Source organism: Phoenix dactylifera, chromosome 4 (assembly GCF_051530095.1).
Source record: "Phoenix dactylifera cultivar Ajwa chromosome 4, Ajwa_hap1_PhDact_Kaust_v1.1, whole genome shotgun sequence".
NCBI classification, from domain to species: Eukaryota; Viridiplantae; Streptophyta; class Magnoliopsida; order Arecales; family Arecaceae; genus Phoenix; species Phoenix dactylifera.
This window is the reverse complement of record NC_143193.1, coordinates 37,209,792-37,234,226: the sequence shown is the minus strand read 5'-3', so window position 1 is coordinate 37,234,226 and position 24,435 is coordinate 37,209,792. Positions and strand designations below refer to the sequence as shown.

The window sequence follows — 24,435 nt, the reverse complement described above, 5'->3', positions numbered from 1 at the left end:
CTTTGTCATAAAAGGGAGTTTCGAAGGGCATATCATGGGTGCGATCATACCAGCACTAATGCACCGGATCCCATCAGAACTCCGCAGTTAAGCGTGCTTGGGCGAGAGTAGTACTAGGATGGGTGACCCCCTGGGAAGTCCTCGTGTTGCACCCCTTTTATTTTTTGCCCGCTTTTTTCTTTTTTGATAACATTTATTTTTAATTTTTTGGCTTTTGACTTTTCCTCTTCGGATAATTTTTTTCCCTCGAAAATAAACTGAGTCCGGAGACTCGCGGTGCCATGCCGCATAGCGGAACAGCGCATTGAATCCTACGCCAGAACGGCCTCGGCAGCGCGAATGTCTCGGGCCGTCGAGGTCTGCTGCTTTGTCATAAAAGGGAGTTTCGAAGGGCATGTCATGGGTGCGATCATACCAGCACTAATGCACCGGATCCCATCAGAACTCCGCAGTTAAGCGTGCTTGGGCGAGAGTAGTACTAGGATGGGTGACCCCCTGGGAAGTCCTCGTGTTGCACCCCTTTTATTTTTTGCCCGCTTTTTTATTTTTTGATAACATTTATTTTTTATTTTTCGGCTTTTGGCTTTTCCTCTTCGGATAATTTTTTTCCCCCGAAAATAAACTGAGTCCGGAGACTGGCGGTGCCATGCCGCATAGCGGAACAGCGTGTTGAATCCTACGCCAGAACGGCCCCGGCAGCGCGAATGTCTCGGGCCGTCGAGGTCTGCTACTTTGTCATAAAAGGGAGTTTCGAAGGGCATGTCTTGGGTGCGATCATACCAGCACTAATGCACCGGATCCTATCAGAACTCCGCAGTTAAGCGTGCTTGGGCGAGAGTAGTACTAGGATGGGTGACCCCCTGGGAAGTCCTCATGTTGCACCCTTTTTATTTTTTGCCCGCTTTTTTATTTTTTGATAATATTTATTTTTAATTTTTTGGCTTTTGGCTTTTCCTCTTCGGATAATTTTTTTCCCCCGACAATAAACTGGGTCCGGAGACTGGCGGTGCCATGCCGCATAGCGGGACCAGCACGTTGAATCCTACGCCAGAACGGCCCCGGCAGCGCGAATATCTCGGGCCGTCGAGGTCTGCTGCTTTGTCATAAAAGGGAGTTTCGAAGGGCATATCATGGGTGCGATCATACCAGCACTAATGCACCGGATCCCATCAGAACTCCGCAGTTAAGCGTGCTTGGGCGAGAGTAGTACTAGGATGGGTGACCCCCTGGGAAGTCCTCGTGTTGCACCCTTTTTATTTTTTGCCCGCTTTTTTCTTTTTTGATAACATTTATTTTTAATTTTTTGGCTTTTGGCTTTTCCTCTTCGGATAATTTTTTCCCTCGAAAATAAACTGAGTCCGGAGACTCGCGGTGCCATGCCGCATAGCGGAACAGCGCATTGAATCCTACGCCAGAACGGCCCCGGCAGCGCGAATGTCTCGGGCCGTCGAGGTCTGCTGCTTTGTCATAAAAGGGTGTTTCGATGGGCATGTCATGGGTGCGATCATACCAGCACTAATGCACCGGATCCCATCAGAACTCCGCAGTTAAGCGTGCTTGGGCGAGAGTAGTATTAGGATGGGTGACCCCCTGGGAAGTCCTCGTGTTGCACCCCTTTTATTTTTTGCCCGCTTTTTTATTTTTTGATAATATTTATTTTTAATTTTTCGGCTTTTGGCTTTTCCTCTTCGGATAATTTTTTTCCCCCGAAAATAAACTGAGTCCGGAGACTCGCGGTGCCATGCCGCATAGCGGAACAGCGCGTTGAATCCTACGCCAGAACGGCCCCGGCAGCGCGAATGTCTCGGGCCGTCGAGGTCTGCTGCTTTGTCATAAAAGGGAGTTTCGAAAGGCATGTCATGGGTGCGATCATACCAGCACTAATGCTCCGGATCCCATCAGAACTCCGCAGTTAAGCGTGCTTGGGCGAGAGTAGTACTAGGATGGGTGACCCCCTGGGAAGTCCTCGTGTTGCACCCTTTTTATTTTTTTCTCCACTTTTTTATTTTTTGATAATATTTATTTTTAATTTTTCGGCTTTTGGCTTTTCCTCTTCGGATAATTTTTTTCTCCCGAAAATAAACTGAGTCCGGAGACTGGCGGTGCCATGCCGCATAGCGGGAATAGCGCGTTGAATCCTACGCCAGAACGGCCCCGGCGGCGCGAATGTCTCGGGCCGTCGAGGTCTGCTGCTTTGTCATAAAAGGGAGTTTCGATGGGCATGTCATGGGTGCGATCATACCAGCACTAATGCACCGGATCCCATCAGAACTCCGCAGTTAAGCGTGCTTGGGCGAGAGTAGTACTAGGATGGGTGACCCCCTGGGAAGTCCTCGTGTTGCACCCCTTTTATTTTTTGCCCGCTTTTTTCTTTTTTGATAACATTTATTTTTAATTTTTTGGCTTTTGGCTTTTCCTCTTCGGATAATTTTTTTCCCTCGAAAATAAACTGAGTCCGGAGACTCGCGGTGCCATGCCGCATAGCGGAACAGCGCATTTAATCCTACGCCAGAACGGCCTCGGCAGCGCGAATGTCTCGGGCCGTCGAGGTCTGCTGCTTTGTCATAAAAGGGAGTTTCGAAGGGCATGTCATGGGTGCGATCATACCAGCACTAATGCACCGGATCCCATCAGAACTCCGCAGTTAAGCGTGCTTGGGCGAGAGTAGTACTAGGATGGGTGACCCCCTGGAAAGTCCTCGTGTTGCACCCCTTTTATTTTTTGCCCGCTTTTTTATTTTTTGATAACATTTATTTTTTATTTTTCGGCTTTTGGCTTTTCCTCTTCGGATAATTTTTTTCCCTCGAAAATAAACTGAGTCCGGAGACTGGCGGTGCCATGCCGCATAGCGGAACAGCGTGTTGAATCCTACGCCAGAACGGCCCCGGCAGCGCGAATGTCTCGGGCCGTCGAGGTCTGCTACTTTGTCATAAAAGGGAGTTTCGAAGGGCATGTCTTGGGTGCGATCATACCAGCACTAATGCACCGGATCCTATCAGAACTCCGCAGTTAAGCGTGCTTGGGCGAGAGTAGTACTAGGATGGGTGACCCCCTGGGAAGTCCTCATGTTGCACCCTTTTTATTTTTTGCCCGCTTTTTTATTTTTTGATAATATTTATTTTTAATTTTTTGGCTTTTGGCTTTTCCTCTTCGGATAATTTTTTTCCCCCGACAATAAACTGGGTCCGGAGACTGGCGGTGCCATGCCGCATAGCGGGACCAGCGCGTTGAATCCTACGCCAGAACGGCCCCGGCAGCGCGAATGTCTCGGGCCGTCGAGGTCTGCTGCTTTGTCATAAAAGGGAGTTTCGAAGGGCATATCATGGGTGCGATCATACCAGCACTAATGCACCGGATCCCATCAGAACTCCGCAGTTAAGCGTGCTTGGGCGAGAGTAGTACTAGGATGGGTGACCCCCTGGGAAGTCCTCGTGTTGCACCCCTTTTATTTTTTGCCCGCTTTTTTCTTTTTTGATAACATTTATTTTTAATTTTTTGGCTTTTGACTTTTCCTCTTCGGATAATTTCTTTCCCTCGAAAATAAACTGAGTCCGGAGACTCGCGGTGCCATGCCGCATAGCGGAACAGCGCATTGAATCCTACGCCAGAACGGCCTCGGCAGCGCGAATGTCTCGGGCCGTCGAGGTCTGCTGCTTTGTCATAAAAGGGAGTTTCGAAGGGCATGTCATGGGTGCGATCATACCAGCACTAATGCACCGGATCCCATCAGAACTCCGCAGTTAAGCGTGCTTGGGCGAGAGTAGTACTAGGATGGGTGACCCACTGGGAAGTCCTCGTGTTGCACCCCTTTTATTTTTTGCCCGCTTTTTTATTTTTTGATAACATTTATTTTTTATTTTTCGGCTTTTGGCTTTTCCTCTTCCGATAATTTTTTTCCCCCGAAAATAAACTGAGTCCGGAGACTGGCGGTGCCATGCCGCATAGCGGAACAGCGTGTTGAATCCTACGCCAGAACGGCCCCGGCAGCGCGAATGTCTCGGGCCGTCGAGGTCTGCTACTTTGTCATAAAAGGGAGTTTCGAAGGGCATGTCTTGGGTGCGATCATACCAGCACTAATGCACCGGATCCTATCAGAACTCCGCAGTTAAGCGTGCTTGGGCGAGAGTAGTACTAGGATGGGTGACCCCCTGGGAAGTCCTCATGTTGCACCCTTTTTATTTTTTGCCCGCTTTTTTATTTTTTGATAATATTTATTTTTAATTTTTTGGCTTTTGGCTTTTCCTCTTCGGATAATTTTTTTCCCCCGACAATAAAGTGGGTCCGGAGACTGGCGGTGCCATGCCGCATAGCGGGACCAGCACGTTGAATCCTACGCCAGAACGGCCCCGGCAGCGCGAATGTCTCGGGCCGTCGAGGTCTGCTGCTTTGTCATAAATGGGAGTTTCGAAGGGCATATCATGGGTGCGATCATACCAGCACTAATGCACCGGATCCCATCAGAACTCCGCAGTTAAGCGTGCTTGGGCGAGAGTAGTACTAGGATGGGTGACCCCCTGGGAAGTCCTCGTGTTGCACCCCTTTTATTTTTTGCCCGCTTTTTTCTTTTTTGATAACATTTATTTTTAATTTTTTGGCTTTTGGCTTTTCCTCTTCGGATAATTTTTTTCCCTCGAAAATAAACTGAGTCCGGAGACTCGCGGTGCCATGCCGCATAGCGGAACAGCGCATTGAATCCTACGCCAGAACGGCCTCGGCAGCGCGAATGTCTCGGGCCGTCGAGGTCTGCTGCTTTGTCATAAAAGGGAGTTTCGAAGGGCATGTCATGGGTGCGATCATACCAGCACTAATGCACCGGATCCCATCAGAACTCCGCAGTTAAGCGTGCTTGGGCGAGAGTAGTACTAGGATGGGTGACCCCCTGGAAAGTCCTCGTGTTGCACCCCTTTTATTTTTTGCCCGCTTTTTTATTTTTTGATAACATTTATTTTTTATTTTTCGGCTTTTGGCTTTTCCTCTTCGGATAATTTTTTTCCCTCGAAAATAAACTGAGTCCGGAGACTGGCGGTGCCATGCCGCATAGCGGAACAGCGTGTTGAATCCTACGCCAGAACGGCCCCGGCAGCGCGAATGTCTCGGGCCGTCGAGGTCTGCTACTTTGTCATAAAAGGGAGTTTCGAAGGGCATGTCTTGGGTGCGATCATACCAGCACTAATGCACCGGATCCTATCAGAACTCCGCAGTTAAGCGTGCTTGGGCGAGGGTAGTACTAGGATGGGTGACCCCCTGGGAAGTCCTCATGTTGCACCCTTTTTATTTTTTGCCCGCTTTTTTATTTTTTGATAATATTTATTTTTAATTTTTTGGCTTTTGGCTTTTCCTCTTCGGATAATTTTTTTCCCCCGACAATAAACTGGGTCCGGAGACTGGCGGTGCCATGCCGCATAGCGGGACCAGCGCGTTGAATCCTACGCCAGAACGGCCCCGGCAGCGCGAATGTCTCGGGCCGTCGAGGTCTGCTGCTTTGTCATAAAAGGGAGTTTCGAAGGGCATATCATGGGTGCGATCATACCAGCACTAATGCACCGGATCCCATCAGAACTCCGCAGTTAAGCGTGCTTGGGCGAGAGTAGTACTAGGATGGGTGACCCCCTGGGAAGTCCTCGTGTTGCACCCCTTTTATTTTTTGCCCGCTTTTTTCTTTTTTGATAACATTTATTTTTAATTTTTTGGCTTTTGACTTTTCCTCTTCGGATAATTTTTTTCCCTCGAAAATAAACTGAGTCCGGAGACTCGCGGTGCCATGCCGCATAGCGGAACAGCGCATTGAATCCTACGCCAGAACGGCCTCGGCAGCGCGAATGTCTCGGGCCGTCGAGGTCTGCTGCTTTGTCATAAAAGGGAGTTTCGAAGGGCATGTCATGGGTGCGATCATACCAGCACTAATGCACCGGATCCCATCAGAACTCCGCAGTTAAGCGTGCTTGGGCGAGAGTAGTACTAGGATGGGTGACCCCCTGGGAAGTCCTCGTGTTGCACCCCTTTTATTTTTTGCCCGCTTTTTTATTTTTTGATAACATTTATTTTTTATTTTTCGGCTTTTGGCTTTTCCTCTTCGGATAATTTTTTTCCCCCGAAAATAAACTGAGTCCGGAGACTGGCGGTGCCATGCCGCATAGCGGAACAGCGTGTTGAATCCTACGCCAGAACGGCCCCGGCAGCGCGAATGTCTCGGGCCGTCGAGGTCTGCTACTTTGTCATAAAAGGGAGTTTCGAAGGGCATGTCTTGGGTGCGATCATACCAGCACTAATGCACCGGATCCTATCAGAACTCCGCAGTTAAGCGTGCTTGGGCGAGAGTAGTACTAGGATGGGTGACCCCCTGGGAAGTCCTCATGTTGCACCCTTTTTATTTTTTGCCCGCTTTTTTATTTTTTGATAATATTTATTTTTAATTTTTTGGCTTTTGGCTTTTCCTCTTCGGATAATTTTTTTCCCCCGACAATAAACTGGGTCCGGAGACTGGCGGTGCCATGCCGCATAGCGGGACCAGCACGTTGAATCCTACGCCAGAACGGCCCCGGCAGCGCGAATGTCTCGGGCCGTCGAGGTCTGCTGCTTTGTCATAAAAGGGAGTTTCGAAGGGCATATCATGGGTGCGATCATACCAGCACTAATGCACCGGATCCCATCAGAACTCCGCAGTTAAGCGTGCTTGGGCGAGAGTAGTACTAGGATGGGTGACCCCCTGGGAAGTCCTCGTGTTGCACCCTTTTTATTTTTTGCCCGCTTTTTTATTTTTTGATAACATTTATTTTTTATTTTTCGGCTTTTGGCTTTTCCTCTTCGGATAATTTTTTTCCCCCGAAAATAAACTGAGTCCGGAGACTGGCGGTGCCATGCCGCATAGCGGAACAGCGTGTTGAATCCTACGCCAGAACGGCCCCGGCAGCGCGAATGTCTCGGGCCGTCGAGGTCTGCTACTTTGTCATAAAAGGGAGTTTCGAAGGGCATGTCTTGGGTGCGATCATACCAGCACTAATGCACCGGATCCTATCAGAACTCCGCAGTTAAGCGTGCTTGGGCGAGAGTAGTACTAGGATGGGTGACCCCCTGGGAAGTCCTCATGTTGCACCCTTTTTATTTTTTGCCCGCTTTTTTATTTTTTGATAATATTTATTTTTAATTTTTTGGCTTTTGGCTTTTCCTCTTCGGATAATTTTTTTCCCCCGACAATAAACTGGGTCCGGAGACTGGCGGTGCCATGCCGCATAGCGGGACCAGCACGTTGAATCCTACGCCAGAACGGCCCCGGCAGCGCGAATGTCTCGGGCCGTCGAGGTCTGCTGCTTTGTCATAAAAGGGAGTTTCGAAGGGCATATCATGGGTGCGATCATACCAGCACTAATGCACCGGATCCCATCAGAACTCCGCAGTTAAGCGTGCTTGGGCGAGAGTAGTACTAGGATGGGTGACCCCCTGGGAAGTCCTCGTGTTGCACCCTTTTTATTTTTTGCCCGCTTTTTTCTTTTTTGATAACATTTATTTTTAATTTTTTGGCTTTTGGCTTTTCCTCTTCGGATAATTTTTTCCCCTCGAAAATAAACTGAGTCCGGAGACTCGCGGTGCCATGCCGCATAGCGGAACAGCGCATTGAATCCTACGCCAGAACGGCCCCGGCAGCGCGAATGTCTCGGGCCGTCGAGGTCTGCTGCTTTGTCATAAAAGGGTGTTTCGATGGGCATGTCATGGGTGCGATCATACCAGCACTAATGCACCGGATCCCATCAGAACTCCGCAGTTAAGCGTGCTTGGGCGAGAGTAGTATTAGGATGGGTGACCCCCTGGGAAGTCCTCGTGTTGCACCCCTTTTATTTTTTGCCCGCTTTTTTATTTTTTGATAATATTTATTTTTAATTTTTCGGCTTTTGGCTTTTCCTCTTCGGATAATTTTTTTCCCCCGAAAATAAACTGAGTCCGGAGACTCGCGGTGCCATGCCGCATAGCGGAACAGCGCGTTGAATCCTACGCCAGAACGGCCCCGGCAGCGCGAATGTCTCGGGCCGTCGAGGTCTGCTGCTTTGTCATAAAAGGGAGTTTCGAAAGGCATGTCATGGGTGCGATCATACCAGCACTAATGCTCCGGATCCCATCAGAACTCCGCAGTTAAGCGTGCTTGGGCGAGAGTAGTACTAGGATGGGTGACCCCCTGGGAAGTCCTCGTGTTGCACCCTTTTTATTTTTTTCTCCACTTTTTTATTTTTTGATAATATTTATTTTTAATTTTTCGGCTTTTGGCTTTTCCTCTTCGGATAATTTTTTTCCCCCGAAAATAAACTGAGTCCGGAGACTGGCGGTGCCATGCCGCATAGCGGGAATAGCGCGTTGAATCCTACGCCAGAACGGCCCCGGCGGCGCGAATGTCTCGGGCCGTCGAGGTCTGCTGCTTTGTCATAAAAGGGAGTTTCGATGGGCATGTCATGGGTGCGATCATACCAGCACTAATGCACCGGATCCCATCAGAACTCCGCAGTTAAGCGTGCTTGGGCGAGAGTAGTACTAGGATGGGTGACCCCCTGGGAAGTCCTCGTGTTGCACCCCTTTTATTTTTTGCCCGCTTTTTTCTTTTTTGATAACATTTATTTTTAATTTTTTGGCTTTTGGCTTTTCCTCTTCGGATAATTTTTTTCCCTCGAAAATAAACTGAGTCCGGAGACTCGCGGTGCCATGCCGCATAGCGGAACAGCGCATTTAATCCTACGCCAGAACGGCCTCGGCAGCGCGAATGTCTCGGGCCGTCGAGGTCTGCTGCTTTGTCATAAAAGGGAGTTTCGAAGGGCATGTCATGGGTGCGATCATACCAGCACTAATGCACCGGATCCCATCAGAACTCCGCAGTTAAGCGTGCTTGGGCGAGAGTAGTACTAGGATGGGTGACCCCCTGGAAAGTCCTCGTGTTGCACCCCTTTTATTTTTTGCCCGCTTTTTTATTTTTTGATAACATTTATTTTTTATTTTTCGGCTTTTGGCTTTTCCTCTTCGGATAATTTTTTTCCCTCGAAAATAAACTGAGTCCGGAGACTGGCGGTGCCATGCCGCATAGCGGAACAGCGTGTTGAATCCTACGCCAGAACGGCCCCGGCAGCGCGAATGTCTCGGGCCGTCGAGGTCTGCTACTTTGTCATAAAAGGGAGTTTCGAAGGGCATGTCTTGGGTGCGATCATACCAGCACTAATGCACCGGATCCTATCAGAACTCCGCAGTTAAGCGTGCTTGGGCGAGAGTAGTACTAGGATGGGTGACCCCCTGGGAAGTCCTCATGTTGCACCCTTTTTATTTTTTGCCCGCTTTTTTATTTTTTGATAATATTTATTTTTAATTTTTTGGCTTTTGGCTTTTCCTCTTCGGATAATTTTTTTCCCCCGACAATAAACTGGGTCCGGAGACTGGCGGTGCCATGCCGCATAGCGGGACCAGCGCGTTGAATCCTACGCCAGAACGGCCCCGGCAGCGCGAATGTCTCGGGCCGTCGAGGTCTGCTGCTTTGTCATAAAAGGGAGTTTCGAAGGGCATATCATGGGTGCGATCATACCAGCACTAATGCACCGGATCCCATCAGAACTCCGCAGTTAAGCGTGCTTGGGCGAGAGTAGTACTAGGATGGGTGACCCCCTGGGAAGTCCTCGTGTTGCACCCCTTTTATTTTTTGCCCGCTTTTTTCTTTTTTGATAACATTTATTTTTAATTTTTTGGCTTTTGACTTTTCCTCTTCGGATAATTTCTTTCCCTCGAAAATAAACTGAGTCCGGAGACTCGCGGTGCCATGCCGCATAGCGGAACAGCGCATTGAATCCTACGCCAGAACGGCCTCGGCAGCGCGAATGTCTCGGGCCGTCGAGGTCTGCTGCTTTGTCATAAAAGGGAGTTTCGAAGGGCATGTCATGGGTGCGATCATACCAGCACTAATGCACCGGATCCCATCAGAACTCCGCAGTTAAGCGTGCTTGGGCGAGAGTAGTACTAGGATGGGTGACCCACTGGGAAGTCCTCGTGTTGCACCCCTTTTATTTTTTGCCCGCTTTTTTATTTTTTGATAACATTTATTTTTTATTTTTCGGCTTTTGGCTTTTCCTCTTCCGATAATTTTTTTCCCCCGAAAATAAACTGAGTCCGGAGACTGGCGGTGCCATGCCGCATAGCGGAACAGCGTGTTGAATCCTACGCCAGAACGGCCCCGGCAGCGCGAATGTCTCGGGCCGTCGAGGTCTGCTACTTTGTCATAAAAGGGAGTTTCGAAGGGCATGTCTTGGGTGCGATCATACCAGCACTAATGCACCGGATCCTATCAGAACTCCGCAGTTAAGCGTGCTTGGGCGAGAGTAGTACTAGGATGGGTGACCCCCTGGGAAGTCCTCATGTTGCACCCTTTTTATTTTTTGCCCGCTTTTTTATTTTTTGATAATATTTATTTTTAATTTTTTGGCTTTTGGCTTTTCCTCTTCGGATAATTTTTTTCCCCCGACAATAAAGTGGGTCCGGAGACTGGCGGTGCCATGCCGCATAGCGGGACCAGCACGTTGAATCCTACGCCAGAACGGCCCCGGCAGCGCGAATGTCTCGGGCCGTCGAGGTCTGCTGCTTTGTCATAAATGGGAGTTTCGAAGGGCATATCATGGGTGCGATCATACCAGCACTAATGCACCGGATCCCATCAGAACTCCGCAGTTAAGCGTGCTTGGGCGAGAGTAGTACTAGGATGGGTGACCCCCTGGGAAGTCCTCGTGTTGCACCCCTTTTATTTTTTGCCCGCTTTTTTCTTTTTTGATAACATTTATTTTTAATTTTTTGGCTTTTGGCTTTTCCTCTTCGGATAATTTTTTTCCCTCGAAAATAAACTGAGTCCGGAGACTCGCGGTGCCATGCCGCATAGCGGAACAGCGCATTGAATCCTACGCCAGAACGGCCTCGGCAGCGCGAATGTCTCGGGCCGTCGAGGTCTGCTGCTTTGTCATAAAAGGGAGTTTCGAAGGGCATGTCATGGGTGCGATCATACCAGCACTAATGCACCGGATCCCATCAGAACTCCGCAGTTAAGCGTGCTTGGGCGAGAGTAGTACTAGGATGGGTGACCCCCTGGAAAGTCCTCGTGTTGCACCCCTTTTATTTTTTGCCCGCTTTTTTATTTTTTGATAACATTTATTTTTTATTTTTCGGCTTTTGGCTTTTCCTCTTCGGATAATTTTTTTCCCTCGAAAATAAACTGAGTCCGGAGACTGGCGGTGCCATGCCGCATAGCGGAACAGCGTGTTGAATCCTACGCCAGAACGGCCCCGGCAGCGCGAATGTCTCGGGCCGTCGAGGTCTGCTACTTTGTCATAAAAGGGAGTTTCGAAGGGCATGTCTTGGGTGCGATCATACCAGCACTAATGCACCGGATCCTATCAGAACTCCGCAGTTAAGCGTGCTTGGGCGAGGGTAGTACTAGGATGGGTGACCCCCTGGGAAGTCCTCATGTTGCACCCTTTTTATTTTTTGCCCGCTTTTTTATTTTTTGATAATATTTATTTTTAATTTTTTGGCTTTTGGCTTTTCCTCTTCGGATAATTTTTTTCCCCCGACAATAAACTGGGTCCGGAGACTGGCGGTGCCATGCCGCATAGCGGGACCAGCGCGTTGAATCCTACGCCAGAACGGCCCCGGCAGCGCGAATGTCTCGGGCCGTCGAGGTCTGCTGCTTTGTCATAAAAGGGAGTTTCGAAGGGCATATCATGGGTGCGATCATACCAGCACTAATGCACCGGATCCCATCAGAACTCCGCAGTTAAGCGTGCTTGGGCGAGAGTAGTACTAGGATGGGTGACCCCCTGGGAAGTCCTCGTGTTGCACCCCTTTTATTTTTTGCCCGCTTTTTTCTTTTTTGATAACATTTATTTTTAATTTTTTGGCTTTTGACTTTTCCTCTTCGGATAATTTTTTTCCCTCGAAAATAAACTGAGTCCGGAGACTCGCGGTGCCATGCCGCATAGCGGAACAGCGCATTGAATCCTACGCCAGAACGGCCTCGGCAGCGCGAATGTCTCGGGCCGTCGAGGTCTGCTGCTTTGTCATAAAAGGGAGTTTCGAAGGGCATGTCATGGGTGCGATCATACCAGCACTAATGCACCGGATCCCATCAGAACTCCGCAGTTAAGCGTGCTTGGGCGAGAGTAGTACTAGGATGGGTGACCCCCTGGGAAGTCCTCGTGTTGCACCCCTTTTATTTTTTGCCCGCTTTTTTATTTTTTGATAACATTTATTTTTTATTTTTCGGCTTTTGGCTTTTCCTCTTCGGATAATTTTTTTCCCCCGAAAATAAACTGAGTCCGGAGACTGGCGGTGCCATGCCGCATAGCGGAACAGCGTGTTGAATCCTACGCCAGAACGGCCCCGGCAGCGCGAATGTCTCGGGCCGTCGAGGTCTGCTACTTTGTCATAAAAGGGAGTTTCGAAGGGCATGTCTTGGGTGCGATCATACCAGCACTAATGCACCGGATCCTATCAGAACTCCGCAGTTAAGCGTGCTTGGGCGAGAGTAGTACTAGGATGGGTGACCCCCTGGGAAGTCCTCATGTTGCACCCTTTTTATTTTTTGCCCGCTTTTTTATTTTTTGATAATATTTATTTTTAATTTTTTGGCTTTTGGCTTTTCCTCTTCGGATAATTTTTTTCCCCCGACAATAAACTGGGTCCGGAGACTGGCGGTGCCATGCCGCATAGCGGGACCAGCACGTTGAATCCTACGCCAGAACGGCCCCGGCAGCGCGAATGTCTCGGGCCGTCGAGGTCTGCTGCTTTGTCATAAAAGGGAGTTTCGAAGGGCATATCATGGGTGCGATCATACCAGCACTAATGCACCGGATCCCATCAGAACTCCGCAGTTAAGCGTGCTTGGGCGAGAGTAGTACTAGGATGGGTGACCCCCTGGGAAGTCCTCGTGTTGCACCCTTTTTATTTTTTGCCCGCTTTTTTCTTTTTTGATAACATTTATTTTTAATTTTTTGGCTTTTGGCTTTTCCTCTTCGGATAATTTTTTCCCCTCGAAAATAAACTGAGTCCGGAGACTCGCGGTGCCATGCCGCATAGCGGAACAGCGCATTGAATCCTACGCCAGAACGGCCCCGGCAGCGCGAATGTCTCGGGCCGTCGAGGTCTGCTGCTTTGTCATAAAAGGGTGTTTCGATGGGCATGTCATGGGTGCGATCATACCAGCACTAATGCACCGGATCCCATCAGAACTCCGCAGTTAAGCGTGCTTGGGCGAGAGTAGTATTAGGATGGGTGACCCCCTGGGAAGTCCTCGTGTTGCACCCCTTTTATTTTTTGCCCGCTTTTTTATTTTTTGATAATATTTATTTTTAATTTTTCGGCTTTTGGCTTTTCCTCTTCGGATAATTTTTTTCCCCTGAAAATAAACTGAGTCCGGAGACTCGCGGTGCCATGCCGCATAGCGGAACAGCGCGTTGAATCCTACGCCAGAACGGCCCCGGCAGCGCGAATGTCTCGGGCCGTCGAGGTCTGCTACTTTGTCATAAAAGGGAGTTTCGAAAGGCATGTCATGGGTGCGATCATACCAGCACTAATGCTCCGGATCCCATCAGAACTCCGCAGTTAAGCGTGCTTGGGCGAGAGTAGTACTAGGATGGGTGACCCCCTGGGAAGTCCTCGTGTTGCACCCTTTTTATTTTTTTCTCCACTTTTTTTTTTTTGATAATATTTATTTTTAATTTTTCGGCTTTTGGCTTTTCCTCTTCGGATAATTTTTTTCCCCCGAAAATAAACTGAGTCCGGAGACTGGCGGTGCCATGCCGCATAGCGGGAATAGCGCGTTGAATCCTACGCCAGAACGGCCCCGGCGGCGCGAATGTCTCGGGCCGTCGAGGTCTGCTGCTTTGTCATAAAAGGGAGTTTCGATGGGCATGTCATGGGTGCGATCATACCAGCACTAATGCACCGGATCCCATCAGAACTCCGCAGTTAAGCGTGCTTGGGCGAGAGTAGTACTAGGATGGGTGACCCCCTGGGAAGTCCTCGTGTTGCACCCCTTTTATTTTTTGCCCGCTTTTTTATTTTTTGATAATATTTATTTTTAATTTTTCGGCTTTTGGCTTTTCCTCTTCGGATAATTTTTTTCCCCCGAAAATAAACTGAGTCCGGAGACTCGCGGTGCCATGCCGCATAGCGGAACAGCGCGTTGAATCCTACGCCAGAACGGCCCCGGCAGCGCGAATGTCTCGGGCCGTCGCGGTCTGCTGCTTTGTCATAAAAGGGAGTTTCGAAGGGCATGTCATGGGTGCGATCATACCAGCACTAATGCACCGGATCCCATCATAACTCCGCAGTTAGGCGTGCTTGGGCGAGAGAAGTACTAGGATGGGTGACCCCCTGGGAAGTCCTCGTGTTGCACCCTTTTTATTTTTTGCCCGCTTTTTTATTTTTTGATAATATTTATTTTTAATTTTTTGGCTTTTGGCTTTTCCTCTTCGGATAATTTTTTCCCCCCGAAAATAAACTGAGTCCGGAGACTGGCGGTGCCATGCCGCATAGCGGAACAGCGCGTTGAATCCTACGCCAGAACGGCCCCGGCAGCGCGAATGTCTCGGGCCGTCGAGGTCTGCTGCTTTGTTATAAAAGGGAGTTTCGAAGGGCATGTCATGGGTGCGATCATACCAGCACTAATGCACCGGATCCCATCAGAACTCCGCAGTTAAGCGTGCTTGGGCGAGAGTAGTACTAGGATGGGTGACCCCCTGGGAAGTCCTCGTGTTGCACCCTTTTTATTTTTTGCCCGCTTTTTTATTTTTTGATAACATTTATTTTTTATTTTTCGGCTTTTGGCTTTTCCTCTTCGGATAATTTTTTTCCCCCGAAAATAAACTGAGTCCGGAGACTGGCGGTGCCATGCCGCATAGCGGAACAGCGCGTTGAATCCTCCGCCAGAACGGCCCCGGCAGCGCGAATGTCTCGGGCCGTCGAGGTCTGCTGCTTTGTCATAAAAGGGAGTTTCGAAGGGCATGTCATGGGTGCGATCATACCAGCACTAATGCACCGGATCCCATCAGAACTCCGCAGTTAAGCGTGCTTGGGCGAGAGTAGTACTAGGATGGGTGACCCCCTGGGAAGTCCTCGTGTTGCACCCCTTTTATTTTTTGCCCGCTTTTTTATTTTTTGATAACATTTATTTTTTATTTTTCGGCTTTTGGCTTTTCCTCTTTGGATAATTTTTTTCCCCCGAAAATAAACTGAGTCCGGAGACTGGCGGTGCCATGCCGCATAGCGGAACAGCTTGTTGAATCCTACGCCAGAACGGCCCCGGCAGCGCGAATGTCTCGGGCCGTCGAGGTCTGCTACTTTGTCATAAAAGGGAGTTTCGAAGGGCATGTCTTGGGTGCGATCATACCAGCACTAATGCACCGGATCCGATCAGAACTCCGCAGTTAAGCGTGCTTGGGCGAGAGTAGTACTAGGATGGGTGACCCCCTGGGAAGTCCTCATGTTGCACCCTTTTTATTTTTTGCCCGCTTTTTTATTTTTTGATAATATTTATTTTTAATTTTTTGGCTTTTGGCTTTTCCTCTTCGGATAATTTTTTTCTCCCGACAATAAACTGGGTCCGGAGACTGGCGGTGCCATGCCGCATAGCGGGACCAGCGCGTTGAATCCTACGCCAGAACGGCCCCGGCAGCGCGAATGTCTCGGGCCGTCGAGGTCTGCTGCTTTGTCATAAAAGGGAGTTTCGAAGGGCATATCATGGGTGCGATCATACCAGCACTAATGCACCGGATCCCATCAGAACTCCGCAGTTAAGCGTGCTTGGGCGAGAGTAGTACTAGGATGGGTGACCCCCTGGGAAGTCCTCGTGTTGCACCCCTTTTATTTTTTGCCCGCTTTTTTCTTTTTTGATAACATTTATTTTTAATTTTTTGGCTTTTGGCTTTTCCTCTTCGCATAATTTTTTTCCCTCGACAATAAACTGAGTCCGGAGACTCGCGGTGCCATGCCGCATAGCGGAACATCGCATTGAATCCTACGCCAAAACGGCCTCGGCAGCGCGAATGTCTCGGGCCGTCGAGGTCTGCTGCTTTGTCATAAAAGGGTGTTTCGATGGGCATGTCATGGGTGCGATCATACCAGCACTAATGCACCGGATCCCATCAGAACTCCGCAGTTAAGCGTGCTTGGGCGAGAGTAGTACTAGGATGGGTGACCCCCTGGGAAGTCCTCGTGTTGCACCCCTTTTATTTTTTGCCCGCTTTTTTATTTTTTGATAATATTTATTTTTAATTTTTCGGCTTTTGGCTTTTTCTCTTCGGATAATTTTTTTCCCCCGAAAATAAACTGAGTCCGGAGACTCGCGGTGCCATGCCGCATAGCGGAACAGCGCGTTGAATCCTACGCCAGAACGGCCCCGGCAGCGCGAATGTCTCGGGCCGTCGAGGTCTGCTGCTTTGTCATAAAAGGGAGTTTCGAAGGGCATGTCATGGGTGCGATCATACCAGCACTAATGCACCGGATCCCATCAGAACTCCGCAGTTAAGCGTGCTTGGGCGAGAGTTGTACTAGGATGGGTGACCCCCTGGGAAGTCCTCGTGTTGCACCCTTTTTATTTTTTTCTCCACTTTTTTATTTTTTGATAATATTTATTTTTAATTTTTCGGCTTTTGGCTTTTCCTCTTCGGATAATTTTTTTCCCCCGAAAATAAACTGAGTCCGGAGACTGGCGGTGCCATGCCGCATAGCGGGAATAGCGCGTTGAATCCTACGCCAGAACGGCCCCGGCGGCGCGAATGTCTCGGGCCGTCGACGTCTGCTGCTTTGTCATAAAAGGGAGTTTCGATGGGCATGTCATGGGTGCGATCATACCAGCACTAATGCACCGGATCCCATCAGAACTCCGCAGTTAAGCGTGCTTGGGCGAGAGTAGTACTACGATGGGTGACCCCCTGGGAAGTCCTCGTGTTGCACCCCTTTTATTTTTTGCCCGCTTTTTTATTTTTTGATAATATTTATTTTTAATTTTTCGGCTTTTGGCTTTTCCTCTTCGGATAATTTTTTTCCCCCGAAAATAAACTGAGTCCAGAGACTCGCGGTGCCATGCCGCATAGCGGAACAGCGCGTTGAATCCTACGCCAGAACGGCCCCGGCAGCGCGAATGTCTCGGGCCGTCGCGGTCTGCTGCTTTGTCATAAAAGGGAGTTTCGAAGGGCATGTCATGGGTGCGATCATACCAGCACTAATGCACCGGATCCCATCATAACTCCGCAGTTAGGCGTGCTTGGGCGAGAGAAGTACTAGGATGGGTGACCCCCTGGGAAGTTCTCGTGTTGCACCCTTTTTATTTTTTGCCCGCTTTTTTATTTTTTGATAATATTTATTTTTAATTTTTTGGCTTTTGGCTTTTCCTCTTCGGATAATTTTTTCCCCCCGAAAATAAACTGAGTCCGGAGACTGGCGGTGCCATGCCGCATAGCGGAACAGCGCGTTGAATTCTACGCCAGAACGGCCCCGGCAGCGCGAATGTCTCGGGCCGTCGAGGTCCGCTGCTTTGTCATAAAAGGGAGTTTCGAAGGGCATGTCATGGGTGCGATCATACCAGCACTAATGCACCGGATCCCATCAGAACTCCGCAGTTAAGCGTGCTTGGGCGAGAGTAGTACTAGGATGGGTGGACCCCCTGGGAAGTCCTCGTGTTGCACCCCTTTTATTTTTTGCCCGCTTTTTTATTTTTTGATAACATTTATTTTTTATTTTTCGGCTTTTGGCTTTTCCTCTTCGGATAATTTTTTTCCCCCGAAAATAAACTGAGTCCGGAGACTGGCGGTGCCATGCCGCATAGCGGAACAGCGCGTTGAATCCTACGCCAGAACGGCCCCGGCAGCGCGAATGTCTCGGGCCGTCGAGGTCTGCTGCTTTGTCATAAAAGGGAGTTTCGAAAGGCATGTCATGGGTGCGATCATACCAGCACAAATGCACCGGATCCCATCAGAACTCCGCAGTTAAGCGTGCTTGGGCGAGAGTAGTACTAGGATGGGTGACCCCCTGGGAAGTCCTCGTGTTGCACCCTTTTTATTTTTTTCTCCACTTTTTTATTTTTTGATAATATTTATTTTTAATTTTTCGGCTTTTGGCTTTTCCTCTTCGGATAATTTTTTTCCCCCGAAAATAAACTGAGTCCGGAGACTGGCGGTGCCATGCCGCATAGCGGGAATAGCGCGTTGAATCCTACGCCAGAACGGCCCCGGCGGCGCGAATGTCTCGGGCCGTCGACGTCTGCTGCTTTGTCATAAAAGGGAGTTTCGATGGGCATGTCATGGGTGCGATCATACCAGCACTAATGCACCGGATCCCATCAGAACTCCGCAGTTAAGCGTGCTTGGGCGAGAGTAGTACTACGATGGGTGACCCCCTGGGAAGTCCTCGTGTTGCACCCCTTTTATTTTTTGCCCGCTTTTTTATTTTTTGATAATATTTATTTTTAATTTTTCGGCTTTTGGCTTTTTCTCTTCGGATAATTTTTTTCCCCCGAAAATAAACTGAGTCCGGAGACTCGCGGTGCCATGCCGCATAGCGGAACAGCGCGTTGAATCCTACGCCAGAACGGCCCCGGCAGCGCGAATGTCTCGGGCCGTCGAGGTCTGCTGCTTTGTCATAAAAGGGAGTTTCGAAGGGCATGTCATGGGTGCGATCATACCAGCACTAATGCACCGGATCCCATCAGAACTCCGCAGTTAAGCGTGCTTGGGCGAGAGTTGTACTAGGATGGGTGACCCCCTGGGAAGTCCTCGTGTTGCACCCTTTTTATTTTTTTCTCCACTTTTTTATTTTTTGATAATATTTATTTTTAATTTTTCGGCTTTTGGCTTTTCCTCTTCGGATAATTTTTTTCCCCCGAAAATAAACTGAGTCCGGAGACTGGCGGTGCCATGCCGCATAGCGGGAATAGCGCGTTGAATCCTACGCCAGAACGGCCCCGGCGGCGCGAATGTCTCGGGCCGTCGACGTCTGCTGCTTTGTCATAAAAGGGAGTTTCGATGGGCATGTCATGGGTGCGATCATACCAGCACTAATGCACCGGATCCCATCAGAACTCCGCAGTTAAGCGTGCTTGGGCGAGAGTAGTACTACGATGGGTGACCCCCTGGGAAGTCCTCGTGTTGCACCCCTTTTATTTTTTGCCCGCTTTTTTATTTTTTGATAATATTTATTTTTAATTTTTCGGCTTTTGGCTTTTCCTCTTCGGATAATTTTTTTCCCCCGAAAATAAACTGAGTCCAGAGACTCGCGGTGCCATGCCGCATAGCGGAACAGCGCGTTGAATCCTACGCCAGAACGGCCCCGGCAGCGCGAATGTCTCGGGCCGTCGCGGTCTGCTGCTTTGTCATAAAAGGGAGTTTCGAAGGGCATGTCATGGGTGCGATCATACCAGCACTAATGCACCGGATCCCATCATAACTCCGCAGTTAGGCGTGCTTGGGCGAGAGAAGTACTAGGATGGGTGACCCCCTGGGAAGTTCTCGTGTTGCACCCTTTTTATTTTTTGCCCGCTTTTTTATTTTTTGATAATATTTATTTTTAATTTTTTGGCTTTTGGCTTTTCCTCTTCGGATAATTTTTTCCCCCCGAAAATAAACTGAGTCCGGAGACTGGCGGTGCCATGCCGCATAGCGGAACAGCGCGTTGAATTCTACGCCAGAACGGCCCCGGCAGCGCGAATGTCTCGGGCCGTCGAGGTCCGCTGCTTTGTCATAAAAGGGAGTTTCGAAGGGCATGTCATGGGTGCGATCATACCAGCACTAATGCACCGGATCCCATCAGAACTCCGCAGTTAAGCGTGCTTGGGCGAGAGTAGTACTAGGATGGGTGACCCCCTGGGAAGTCCTCGTGTTGCACCCCTTTTATTTTTTGCCCGCTTTTTTATTTTTTGATAACATTTATTTTTTATTTTTCGGCTTTTGGCTTTTCCTCTTCGGATAATTTTTTTCCCCCGAAAATAAACTGAGTCCGGAGACTGGCGGTGCCATGCCGCATAGCGGAACAGCGCGTTGAATCCTACGCCAGAACGGCCCCGGCAGCGCGAATGTCTCGGGCCGTCGAGGTCTGCTGCTTTGTCATAAAAGGGAGTTTCGAAAGGCATGTCATGGGTGCGATCATACCAGCACAAATGCACCGGATCCCATCAGAACTCCGCAGTTAAGCGTGCTTGGGCGAGAGTAGTACTAGGATGGGTGACCCCCTGGGAAGTCCTCGTGTTGCACCCTTTTTATTTTTTTCTCCACTTTTTTATTTTTTGATAATATTTATTTTTAATTTTTCGGCTTTTGGCTTTTCCTCTTCGGATAATTTTTTTCCCCCGAAAATAAACTGAGTCCGGAGACTGGCGGTGCCATGCCGCATAGCGGGAATAGCGCGTTGAATCCTACGCCAGAACGGCCCCGGCGGCGCGAATGTCTCGGGCCGTCGACGTCTGCTGCTTTGTCATAAAAGGGAGTTTCGATGGGCATGTCATGGGTGCGATCATACCAGCACTAATGCACCGGATCCCATCAGAACTCCGCAGTTAAGCGTGCTTGGGCGAGAGTAGTACTACGATGGGTGACCCCCTGGGAAGTCCTCGTGTTGCACCCCTTTTATTTTTTGCCCGCTTTTTTATTTTTTGATAATATTTATTTTTAATTTTTCGGCTTTTGGCTTTTTCTCTTCGGATAATTTTTTTCCCCCGAAAATAAACTGAGTCCGGAGACTCGCGGTGCCATGCCGCATAGCGGAACAGCGCGTTGAATCCTACGCCAGAACGGCCCCGGCAGCGCGAATGTCTCGGGCCGTCGAGGTCTGCTGCTTTGTCATAAAAGGGAGTTTCGAAGGGCATGTCATGGGTGCGATCATACCAGCACTAATGCACCGGATCCCATCAGAACTCCGCAGTTAAGCGTGCTTGGGCGAGAGTTGTACTAGGATGGGTGACCCCCTGGGAAGTCCTCGTGTTGCACCCTTTTTATTTTTTTCTCCACTTTTTTATTTTTTGATAATATTTATTTTTAATTTTTCGGCTTTTGGCTTTTCCTCTTCGGATAATTTTTTTCCCCCGAAAATAAACTGAGTCCGGAGACTGGCGGTGCCATGCCGCATAGCGGGAATAGCGCGTTGAATCCTACGCCAGAACGGCCCCGGCGGCGCGAATGTCTCGGGCCGTCGACGTCTGCTGCTTTGTCATAAAAGGGAGTTTCGATGGGCATGTTATGGGCGCGATCATACCAGCACTAATGCACCGGATCCCATCAGAACTCCGCAGTTAAGCGTGCTTGGGCGAGAGTAGTACTACGATGGGTGACCCCCTGGGAAGTCCTCGTGTTGCACCCCTTTTATTTTTTGCCCGCTTTTTTATTTTTTGATAATATTTATTTTTAATTTTTCGGCTTTTGGCTTTTCCTCTTCGGATAATTTTTTTCCCCCGAAAATAAACTGAGTCCAGAGACTCGCGGTGCCATGCCGCATAGCGGAACAGCGCGTTGAATCCTACGCCAGAACGGCCCCGGCAGCGCGAATGTCTCGGGCCGTCGCGGTCTGCTGCTTTGTCATAAAAGGGAGTTTCGAAGGGCATGTCATGGGTGCGATCATACCAGCACTAATGCACCGGATCCCATCATAACTCCGCAGTTAGGCGTGCTTGGGCGAGAGAAGTACTAGGATGGGTGACCCCCTGGGAAGTTCTCGTGTTGCACCCTTTTTATTTTTTGCCCGCTTTTTTATTTTTTGATAATATTTATTTTTAATTTTTTGGCTTTTGGCTTTTCCTCTTCGGATAATTTTTTCCCCCCGAAAATAAACTGAGTCCGGAGACTGGCGGTGCCATGCCGCATAGCGGAACAGCGCGTTAAATTCTACGCCAGAACGGCCCCGGCAGCGCGAATGTCTCGGGCCGTCGAGGTCCGCTGCTTTGTCATAAAAGGGAGTTTCGAAGGGCATGTCATGGGTGCGATCATACCAGCACTAATGCACCGGATCCCATCAGAACTCCGCAGTTAAGCGTGCTTGGGCGAGAGTAGTACTAGGATGGGTGACCCCCTGGGAAGTCCTCGTGTTGCACCCCTTTTATTTTTTGCCCGCTTTTTTATTTTTTGATAACATTTATTTTTTATTTTTCGGCTTTTGGCTTTTCCTCTTCGGATAATTTTTTTCCCCCGAAAATAAACTGAGTCCGGAGACTGGCGGTGCCATGCCGCATAGCGGAACAGCGCGTTGAATCCTACGCCAGAACGGCCCCGGCAGCGCGAATGTCTCGGGCCGTCGAGGTCTGCTGCTTTGTCATAAAAGGGAGTTTCGAAAGGCATGTCATGGGTGCGATCATACCAGCACTAATGCACCGGATCCCATCAGAACTCCGCAGTTAAGCGTGCTTGGGCGAGAGTAGTACTAGGATGGGTGACCCCCTGGGAAGTCCTCGTGTTGCACCCCTTTTATTTTTTGCCCGCTTTTTTATTTTTTGATAACATTTATTTTTTATTTTTCGGCTTTTGGCTTTTCCTCTTCGGATAATTTTTTTCCCCCGAAAATAAACTGAGTCCGTAGACTGGCGGTGCCATGCCGCATAGCGGAACAGCGCGTTGAATCCTACGCCAGAACGGCCCCGGCAGCGCGAATGTCTCGGGCCGTCGAGGTCTGCTGCTTTGTCATAAAAGGGAGTTTCGAAAGGCATGTCATGGGTGCGATCATACCAGCACTAATGCACCGGATCCCATCAGAACTCCGCAGTTAAGCGTGCTTGGGCGAGAGTAGTACTAGGATGGGTGACCCCCTGGGAAGTCCTCGTGTTGCACCCCTTTTATTTTTTGCCCGCTTTTTTATTTTTTGATAACATTTATTTTTTATTTTTCGGCTTTTGGCTTTTCCTCTTCGGATAATTTTTTTCCCCCGAAAATAAACTGAGTCCGGAGACTGGCGGTGCCATGCCGCATAGCGGAACAGCGCGTTGAATCCTACGCCAGAACGGCCCCGGCAGCGCGAATGTCTCGGGCCGTCGAGGTCTGCTGCTTTGTCATAAAAGGGAGTTTCGAAAGGCATGTCATGGGTGCGATCATACCAGCACTAATGCACCGGATCCCATCAGAACTCCGCAGTTAAGCGTGCTTGGGCGAGAGTAGTACTACGATGGGTGACCCCCTGGGAAGTCCTCGTGTTGCACCCCTTTTATTTTTTGCCCGCTTTTTTATTTTTTGATAATATTTATTTTTAATTTTTCGGCTTTTGGCTTTTCCTCTTCGGATAATTTTTTTCCCCCGAAAATAAACTGAGTCCAGAGACTCGCGGTGCCATGCCGCATAGCGGAACAGCGCGTTGAATCCTACGCCAGAACGGCCCCGGCAGCGCGAATGTCTCGGGCCGTCGCGGTCTGCTGCTTTGTCATAAAAGGGAGTTTCGAAGGGCATGTCATGGGTGCGATCATACCAGCACTAATGCACCGGATCCCATCATAACTCCGCAGTTAGGCGTGCTTGGGCGAGAGAAGTACTAGGATGGGTGACCCCCTGGGAAGTTCTCGTGTTGCACCCTTTTTATTTTTTGCCCGCTTTTTTATTTTTTGATAATATTTATTTTTAATTTTTTGGCTTTTGGCTTTTCCTCTTCGGATAATTTTTTCCCCCCGAAAATAAACTGAGTCCGGAGACTGGCGGTGCCATGCCGCATAGCGGAACAGCGCGTTGAATTCTACGCCAGAACGGCCCCGGCAGCGCGAATGTCTCGGGCCGTCGAGGTCCGCTGCTTTGTCATAAAAGGGAGTTTCGAAGGGCATGTCATGGGTGCGATCATACCAGCACTAATGCACCGGATCCCATCAGAACTCCGCAGTTAAGCGTGCTTGGGCGAGAGTAGTACTAGGATGGGTGACCCCCTGGGAAGTCCTCGTGTTGCACCCCTTTTATTTTTTGCCCGCTTTTTTATTTTTTGATAACATTTATTTTTTATTTTTCGGCTTTTGGCTTTTCCTCTTCGGATAATTTTTTTCCCCCGAAAATAAACTGAGTCCGGAGACTGGCGGTGCCATGCCGCATAGCGGAACAGCGCGTTGAATCCTACGCCAGAACGGCCCCGGCAGCGCGAATGTCTCGGGCCGTCGAGGTCTGCTGCTTTGTCATAAAAGGGAGTTTCGAAAGGCATGTCATGGGTGCGATCATACCAGCACAAATGCACCGGATCCCATCAGAACTCCGCAGTTAAGCGTGCTTGGGCGAGAGTAGTACTAGGATGGGTGACCCCCTGGGAAGTCCTCGTGTTGCACCCTTTTTATTTTTTTCTCCACTTTTTTATTTTTTGATAATATTTATTTTTAATTTTTCGGCTTTTGGCTTTTCCTCTTCGGATAATTTTTTTCCCCCGAAAATAAACTGAGTCCGGAGACTGGCGGTGCCATGCCGCATAGCGGGAATAGCGCGTTGAATCCTACGC

The 24,435-nt window shown here is 49.3% G+C and overlaps 66 non-coding genes and 1 pseudogene across 66 annotated transcripts; all 67 read left to right on the top strand.

The window, feature by feature from the left end:
- Nucleotides 1–36: 36 nt before the first annotated feature.
- On the top strand, nt 37–155 carry LOC149762630 (5S ribosomal RNA). The gene has a single exon (XR_016410392.1). It is a non-coding gene; the product is annotated as a 5S ribosomal RNA (ribosomal RNA).
- Nucleotides 156–401: 246 nt separating this feature from the next.
- On the top strand, nt 402–520 carry LOC149762629 (5S ribosomal RNA). Its single transcript, XR_016410391.1, has one exon. It is a non-coding gene; the product is annotated as a 5S ribosomal RNA (ribosomal RNA).
- A 246-nt stretch (nt 521–766) lies between these two features.
- LOC149762628 (5S ribosomal RNA) lies at nt 767–885 on the top strand. The gene has a single exon (XR_016407432.1). It is a non-coding gene; the product is annotated as a 5S ribosomal RNA (ribosomal RNA).
- Nucleotides 886–1,132: 247 nt separating this feature from the next.
- Nucleotides 1,133–1,251, top strand: LOC149762627 (5S ribosomal RNA). Its single transcript, XR_016412199.1, has one exon. It is a non-coding gene; the product is annotated as a 5S ribosomal RNA (ribosomal RNA).
- A 245-nt stretch (nt 1,252–1,496) lies between these two features.
- On the top strand, nt 1,497–1,615 carry LOC149762626 (5S ribosomal RNA). The gene has a single exon (XR_016401545.1). It is a non-coding gene; the product is annotated as a 5S ribosomal RNA (ribosomal RNA).
- Nucleotides 1,616–1,861: 246 nt separating this feature from the next.
- On the top strand, nt 1,862–1,980 carry LOC149762625 (5S ribosomal RNA). The gene has a single exon (XR_016401354.1). It is a non-coding gene; the product is annotated as a 5S ribosomal RNA (ribosomal RNA).
- Nucleotides 1,981–2,228: 248 nt separating this feature from the next.
- LOC149762624 (5S ribosomal RNA) lies at nt 2,229–2,347 on the top strand. Its single transcript, XR_016410390.1, has one exon. It is a non-coding gene; the product is annotated as a 5S ribosomal RNA (ribosomal RNA).
- Nucleotides 2,348–2,593: 246 nt separating this feature from the next.
- Nucleotides 2,594–2,712, top strand: LOC149762623 (5S ribosomal RNA). The gene has a single exon (XR_016403131.1). It is a non-coding gene; the product is annotated as a 5S ribosomal RNA (ribosomal RNA).
- Nucleotides 2,713–2,958: 246 nt separating this feature from the next.
- On the top strand, nt 2,959–3,077 carry LOC149762622 (5S ribosomal RNA). Its single transcript, XR_016407431.1, has one exon. It is a non-coding gene; the product is annotated as a 5S ribosomal RNA (ribosomal RNA).
- Nucleotides 3,078–3,324: 247 nt separating this feature from the next.
- Nucleotides 3,325–3,443, top strand: LOC149762621 (5S ribosomal RNA). Its single transcript, XR_016410388.1, has one exon. It is a non-coding gene; the product is annotated as a 5S ribosomal RNA (ribosomal RNA).
- Nucleotides 3,444–3,689: 246 nt separating this feature from the next.
- LOC149762620 (5S ribosomal RNA) lies at nt 3,690–3,808 on the top strand. The gene has a single exon (XR_016400941.1). It is a non-coding gene; the product is annotated as a 5S ribosomal RNA (ribosomal RNA).
- Nucleotides 3,809–4,054: 246 nt separating this feature from the next.
- LOC149762619 (5S ribosomal RNA) lies at nt 4,055–4,173 on the top strand. The gene has a single exon (XR_016407429.1). It is a non-coding gene; the product is annotated as a 5S ribosomal RNA (ribosomal RNA).
- A 247-nt stretch (nt 4,174–4,420) lies between these two features.
- LOC149762618 (5S ribosomal RNA) lies at nt 4,421–4,539 on the top strand. The gene has a single exon (XR_016410387.1). It is a non-coding gene; the product is annotated as a 5S ribosomal RNA (ribosomal RNA).
- Nucleotides 4,540–4,785: 246 nt separating this feature from the next.
- On the top strand, nt 4,786–4,904 carry LOC149762617 (5S ribosomal RNA). The gene has a single exon (XR_016403130.1). It is a non-coding gene; the product is annotated as a 5S ribosomal RNA (ribosomal RNA).
- A 246-nt stretch (nt 4,905–5,150) lies between these two features.
- LOC149762616 (5S ribosomal RNA) lies at nt 5,151–5,269 on the top strand. The gene has a single exon (XR_016406128.1). It is a non-coding gene; the product is annotated as a 5S ribosomal RNA (ribosomal RNA).
- A 247-nt stretch (nt 5,270–5,516) lies between these two features.
- LOC149762615 (5S ribosomal RNA) lies at nt 5,517–5,635 on the top strand. Its single transcript, XR_016410386.1, has one exon. It is a non-coding gene; the product is annotated as a 5S ribosomal RNA (ribosomal RNA).
- Nucleotides 5,636–5,881: 246 nt separating this feature from the next.
- Nucleotides 5,882–6,000, top strand: LOC149762614 (5S ribosomal RNA). Its single transcript, XR_016410385.1, has one exon. It is a non-coding gene; the product is annotated as a 5S ribosomal RNA (ribosomal RNA).
- A 246-nt stretch (nt 6,001–6,246) lies between these two features.
- LOC149762613 (5S ribosomal RNA) lies at nt 6,247–6,365 on the top strand. The gene has a single exon (XR_016407428.1). It is a non-coding gene; the product is annotated as a 5S ribosomal RNA (ribosomal RNA).
- Nucleotides 6,366–6,612: 247 nt separating this feature from the next.
- LOC149762612 (5S ribosomal RNA) lies at nt 6,613–6,731 on the top strand. Its single transcript, XR_016412198.1, has one exon. It is a non-coding gene; the product is annotated as a 5S ribosomal RNA (ribosomal RNA).
- A 246-nt stretch (nt 6,732–6,977) lies between these two features.
- LOC149762611 (5S ribosomal RNA) lies at nt 6,978–7,096 on the top strand. The gene has a single exon (XR_016407427.1). It is a non-coding gene; the product is annotated as a 5S ribosomal RNA (ribosomal RNA).
- Nucleotides 7,097–7,343: 247 nt separating this feature from the next.
- On the top strand, nt 7,344–7,462 carry LOC149762610 (5S ribosomal RNA). The gene has a single exon (XR_016412197.1). It is a non-coding gene; the product is annotated as a 5S ribosomal RNA (ribosomal RNA).
- A 246-nt stretch (nt 7,463–7,708) lies between these two features.
- LOC149762609 (5S ribosomal RNA) lies at nt 7,709–7,827 on the top strand. Its single transcript, XR_016401544.1, has one exon. It is a non-coding gene; the product is annotated as a 5S ribosomal RNA (ribosomal RNA).
- Nucleotides 7,828–8,073: 246 nt separating this feature from the next.
- Nucleotides 8,074–8,192, top strand: LOC149762608 (5S ribosomal RNA). Its single transcript, XR_016401353.1, has one exon. It is a non-coding gene; the product is annotated as a 5S ribosomal RNA (ribosomal RNA).
- Nucleotides 8,193–8,440: 248 nt separating this feature from the next.
- On the top strand, nt 8,441–8,559 carry LOC149762607 (5S ribosomal RNA). The gene has a single exon (XR_016410384.1). It is a non-coding gene; the product is annotated as a 5S ribosomal RNA (ribosomal RNA).
- Nucleotides 8,560–8,805: 246 nt separating this feature from the next.
- LOC149762606 (5S ribosomal RNA) lies at nt 8,806–8,924 on the top strand. Its single transcript, XR_016403128.1, has one exon. It is a non-coding gene; the product is annotated as a 5S ribosomal RNA (ribosomal RNA).
- A 246-nt stretch (nt 8,925–9,170) lies between these two features.
- Nucleotides 9,171–9,289, top strand: LOC149762605 (5S ribosomal RNA). The gene has a single exon (XR_016407426.1). It is a non-coding gene; the product is annotated as a 5S ribosomal RNA (ribosomal RNA).
- A 247-nt stretch (nt 9,290–9,536) lies between these two features.
- LOC149762604 (5S ribosomal RNA) lies at nt 9,537–9,655 on the top strand. The gene has a single exon (XR_016410383.1). It is a non-coding gene; the product is annotated as a 5S ribosomal RNA (ribosomal RNA).
- Nucleotides 9,656–9,901: 246 nt separating this feature from the next.
- Nucleotides 9,902–10,020, top strand: LOC149762603 (5S ribosomal RNA). The gene has a single exon (XR_016400940.1). It is a non-coding gene; the product is annotated as a 5S ribosomal RNA (ribosomal RNA).
- Nucleotides 10,021–10,266: 246 nt separating this feature from the next.
- Nucleotides 10,267–10,385, top strand: LOC149762602 (5S ribosomal RNA). The gene has a single exon (XR_016407425.1). It is a non-coding gene; the product is annotated as a 5S ribosomal RNA (ribosomal RNA).
- Nucleotides 10,386–10,632: 247 nt separating this feature from the next.
- On the top strand, nt 10,633–10,751 carry LOC149762601 (5S ribosomal RNA). Its single transcript, XR_016410382.1, has one exon. It is a non-coding gene; the product is annotated as a 5S ribosomal RNA (ribosomal RNA).
- Nucleotides 10,752–10,997: 246 nt separating this feature from the next.
- On the top strand, nt 10,998–11,116 carry LOC149762600 (5S ribosomal RNA). Its single transcript, XR_016403127.1, has one exon. It is a non-coding gene; the product is annotated as a 5S ribosomal RNA (ribosomal RNA).
- A 246-nt stretch (nt 11,117–11,362) lies between these two features.
- Nucleotides 11,363–11,481, top strand: LOC149762599 (5S ribosomal RNA). Its single transcript, XR_016406127.1, has one exon. It is a non-coding gene; the product is annotated as a 5S ribosomal RNA (ribosomal RNA).
- Nucleotides 11,482–11,728: 247 nt separating this feature from the next.
- LOC149762598 (5S ribosomal RNA) lies at nt 11,729–11,847 on the top strand. The gene has a single exon (XR_016410381.1). It is a non-coding gene; the product is annotated as a 5S ribosomal RNA (ribosomal RNA).
- A 246-nt stretch (nt 11,848–12,093) lies between these two features.
- LOC149762597 (5S ribosomal RNA) lies at nt 12,094–12,212 on the top strand. The gene has a single exon (XR_016410380.1). It is a non-coding gene; the product is annotated as a 5S ribosomal RNA (ribosomal RNA).
- Nucleotides 12,213–12,458: 246 nt separating this feature from the next.
- LOC149762596 (5S ribosomal RNA) lies at nt 12,459–12,577 on the top strand. Its single transcript, XR_016407424.1, has one exon. It is a non-coding gene; the product is annotated as a 5S ribosomal RNA (ribosomal RNA).
- A 247-nt stretch (nt 12,578–12,824) lies between these two features.
- Nucleotides 12,825–12,943, top strand: LOC149762595 (5S ribosomal RNA). The gene has a single exon (XR_016412196.1). It is a non-coding gene; the product is annotated as a 5S ribosomal RNA (ribosomal RNA).
- A 246-nt stretch (nt 12,944–13,189) lies between these two features.
- LOC149762594 (5S ribosomal RNA) lies at nt 13,190–13,308 on the top strand. Its single transcript, XR_016401543.1, has one exon. It is a non-coding gene; the product is annotated as a 5S ribosomal RNA (ribosomal RNA).
- A 246-nt stretch (nt 13,309–13,554) lies between these two features.
- LOC149762593 (5S ribosomal RNA) lies at nt 13,555–13,673 on the top strand. Its single transcript, XR_016401352.1, has one exon. It is a non-coding gene; the product is annotated as a 5S ribosomal RNA (ribosomal RNA).
- A 247-nt stretch (nt 13,674–13,920) lies between these two features.
- Nucleotides 13,921–14,039, top strand: LOC149762592 (5S ribosomal RNA). The gene has a single exon (XR_016410379.1). It is a non-coding gene; the product is annotated as a 5S ribosomal RNA (ribosomal RNA).
- Nucleotides 14,040–14,285: 246 nt separating this feature from the next.
- LOC149762591 (5S ribosomal RNA) lies at nt 14,286–14,404 on the top strand (annotated as a pseudogene).
- Nucleotides 14,405–14,650: 246 nt separating this feature from the next.
- On the top strand, nt 14,651–14,769 carry LOC149762590 (5S ribosomal RNA). The gene has a single exon (XR_016412194.1). It is a non-coding gene; the product is annotated as a 5S ribosomal RNA (ribosomal RNA).
- A 246-nt stretch (nt 14,770–15,015) lies between these two features.
- LOC149762589 (5S ribosomal RNA) lies at nt 15,016–15,134 on the top strand. Its single transcript, XR_016410377.1, has one exon. It is a non-coding gene; the product is annotated as a 5S ribosomal RNA (ribosomal RNA).
- Nucleotides 15,135–15,380: 246 nt separating this feature from the next.
- Nucleotides 15,381–15,499, top strand: LOC149762588 (5S ribosomal RNA). Its single transcript, XR_016407849.1, has one exon. It is a non-coding gene; the product is annotated as a 5S ribosomal RNA (ribosomal RNA).
- A 247-nt stretch (nt 15,500–15,746) lies between these two features.
- Nucleotides 15,747–15,865, top strand: LOC149762587 (5S ribosomal RNA). The gene has a single exon (XR_016410376.1). It is a non-coding gene; the product is annotated as a 5S ribosomal RNA (ribosomal RNA).
- Nucleotides 15,866–16,111: 246 nt separating this feature from the next.
- Nucleotides 16,112–16,230, top strand: LOC149762586 (5S ribosomal RNA). Its single transcript, XR_016410375.1, has one exon. It is a non-coding gene; the product is annotated as a 5S ribosomal RNA (ribosomal RNA).
- Nucleotides 16,231–16,476: 246 nt separating this feature from the next.
- LOC149762585 (5S ribosomal RNA) lies at nt 16,477–16,595 on the top strand. The gene has a single exon (XR_016401655.1). It is a non-coding gene; the product is annotated as a 5S ribosomal RNA (ribosomal RNA).
- A 248-nt stretch (nt 16,596–16,843) lies between these two features.
- LOC149762584 (5S ribosomal RNA) lies at nt 16,844–16,962 on the top strand. The gene has a single exon (XR_016412780.1). It is a non-coding gene; the product is annotated as a 5S ribosomal RNA (ribosomal RNA).
- A 246-nt stretch (nt 16,963–17,208) lies between these two features.
- On the top strand, nt 17,209–17,327 carry LOC149762583 (5S ribosomal RNA). The gene has a single exon (XR_016408614.1). It is a non-coding gene; the product is annotated as a 5S ribosomal RNA (ribosomal RNA).
- Nucleotides 17,328–17,573: 246 nt separating this feature from the next.
- LOC149762582 (5S ribosomal RNA) lies at nt 17,574–17,693 on the top strand. Its single transcript, XR_016406182.1, has one exon. It is a non-coding gene; the product is annotated as a 5S ribosomal RNA (ribosomal RNA).
- Nucleotides 17,694–17,939: 246 nt separating this feature from the next.
- Nucleotides 17,940–18,058, top strand: LOC149762581 (5S ribosomal RNA). Its single transcript, XR_016400648.1, has one exon. It is a non-coding gene; the product is annotated as a 5S ribosomal RNA (ribosomal RNA).
- A 248-nt stretch (nt 18,059–18,306) lies between these two features.
- LOC149762580 (5S ribosomal RNA) lies at nt 18,307–18,425 on the top strand. Its single transcript, XR_016412779.1, has one exon. It is a non-coding gene; the product is annotated as a 5S ribosomal RNA (ribosomal RNA).
- Nucleotides 18,426–18,671: 246 nt separating this feature from the next.
- On the top strand, nt 18,672–18,790 carry LOC149762579 (5S ribosomal RNA). The gene has a single exon (XR_016401654.1). It is a non-coding gene; the product is annotated as a 5S ribosomal RNA (ribosomal RNA).
- Nucleotides 18,791–19,038: 248 nt separating this feature from the next.
- On the top strand, nt 19,039–19,157 carry LOC149762578 (5S ribosomal RNA). Its single transcript, XR_016412778.1, has one exon. It is a non-coding gene; the product is annotated as a 5S ribosomal RNA (ribosomal RNA).
- A 246-nt stretch (nt 19,158–19,403) lies between these two features.
- On the top strand, nt 19,404–19,522 carry LOC149762577 (5S ribosomal RNA). The gene has a single exon (XR_016408613.1). It is a non-coding gene; the product is annotated as a 5S ribosomal RNA (ribosomal RNA).
- A 246-nt stretch (nt 19,523–19,768) lies between these two features.
- On the top strand, nt 19,769–19,887 carry LOC149762576 (5S ribosomal RNA). The gene has a single exon (XR_016410374.1). It is a non-coding gene; the product is annotated as a 5S ribosomal RNA (ribosomal RNA).
- A 246-nt stretch (nt 19,888–20,133) lies between these two features.
- LOC149762575 (5S ribosomal RNA) lies at nt 20,134–20,252 on the top strand. The gene has a single exon (XR_016400647.1). It is a non-coding gene; the product is annotated as a 5S ribosomal RNA (ribosomal RNA).
- Nucleotides 20,253–20,500: 248 nt separating this feature from the next.
- On the top strand, nt 20,501–20,619 carry LOC149762574 (5S ribosomal RNA). The gene has a single exon (XR_016412777.1). It is a non-coding gene; the product is annotated as a 5S ribosomal RNA (ribosomal RNA).
- Nucleotides 20,620–20,865: 246 nt separating this feature from the next.
- On the top strand, nt 20,866–20,984 carry LOC149762573 (5S ribosomal RNA). The gene has a single exon (XR_016401653.1). It is a non-coding gene; the product is annotated as a 5S ribosomal RNA (ribosomal RNA).
- Nucleotides 20,985–21,232: 248 nt separating this feature from the next.
- On the top strand, nt 21,233–21,351 carry LOC149762572 (5S ribosomal RNA). The gene has a single exon (XR_016403322.1). It is a non-coding gene; the product is annotated as a 5S ribosomal RNA (ribosomal RNA).
- A 246-nt stretch (nt 21,352–21,597) lies between these two features.
- On the top strand, nt 21,598–21,716 carry LOC149762571 (5S ribosomal RNA). The gene has a single exon (XR_016408611.1). It is a non-coding gene; the product is annotated as a 5S ribosomal RNA (ribosomal RNA).
- A 246-nt stretch (nt 21,717–21,962) lies between these two features.
- Nucleotides 21,963–22,081, top strand: LOC149762570 (5S ribosomal RNA). The gene has a single exon (XR_016410373.1). It is a non-coding gene; the product is annotated as a 5S ribosomal RNA (ribosomal RNA).
- A 246-nt stretch (nt 22,082–22,327) lies between these two features.
- LOC149762569 (5S ribosomal RNA) lies at nt 22,328–22,446 on the top strand. Its single transcript, XR_016410372.1, has one exon. It is a non-coding gene; the product is annotated as a 5S ribosomal RNA (ribosomal RNA).
- A 246-nt stretch (nt 22,447–22,692) lies between these two features.
- Nucleotides 22,693–22,811, top strand: LOC149762568 (5S ribosomal RNA). Its single transcript, XR_016410371.1, has one exon. It is a non-coding gene; the product is annotated as a 5S ribosomal RNA (ribosomal RNA).
- A 246-nt stretch (nt 22,812–23,057) lies between these two features.
- Nucleotides 23,058–23,176, top strand: LOC149762567 (5S ribosomal RNA). The gene has a single exon (XR_016412776.1). It is a non-coding gene; the product is annotated as a 5S ribosomal RNA (ribosomal RNA).
- A 246-nt stretch (nt 23,177–23,422) lies between these two features.
- Nucleotides 23,423–23,541, top strand: LOC149762566 (5S ribosomal RNA). Its single transcript, XR_016408610.1, has one exon. It is a non-coding gene; the product is annotated as a 5S ribosomal RNA (ribosomal RNA).
- A 246-nt stretch (nt 23,542–23,787) lies between these two features.
- LOC149762565 (5S ribosomal RNA) lies at nt 23,788–23,906 on the top strand. The gene has a single exon (XR_016410370.1). It is a non-coding gene; the product is annotated as a 5S ribosomal RNA (ribosomal RNA).
- A 246-nt stretch (nt 23,907–24,152) lies between these two features.
- LOC149762564 (5S ribosomal RNA) lies at nt 24,153–24,271 on the top strand. Its single transcript, XR_016400646.1, has one exon. It is a non-coding gene; the product is annotated as a 5S ribosomal RNA (ribosomal RNA).
- Nucleotides 24,272–24,435: the final 164 nt, after the last annotated feature.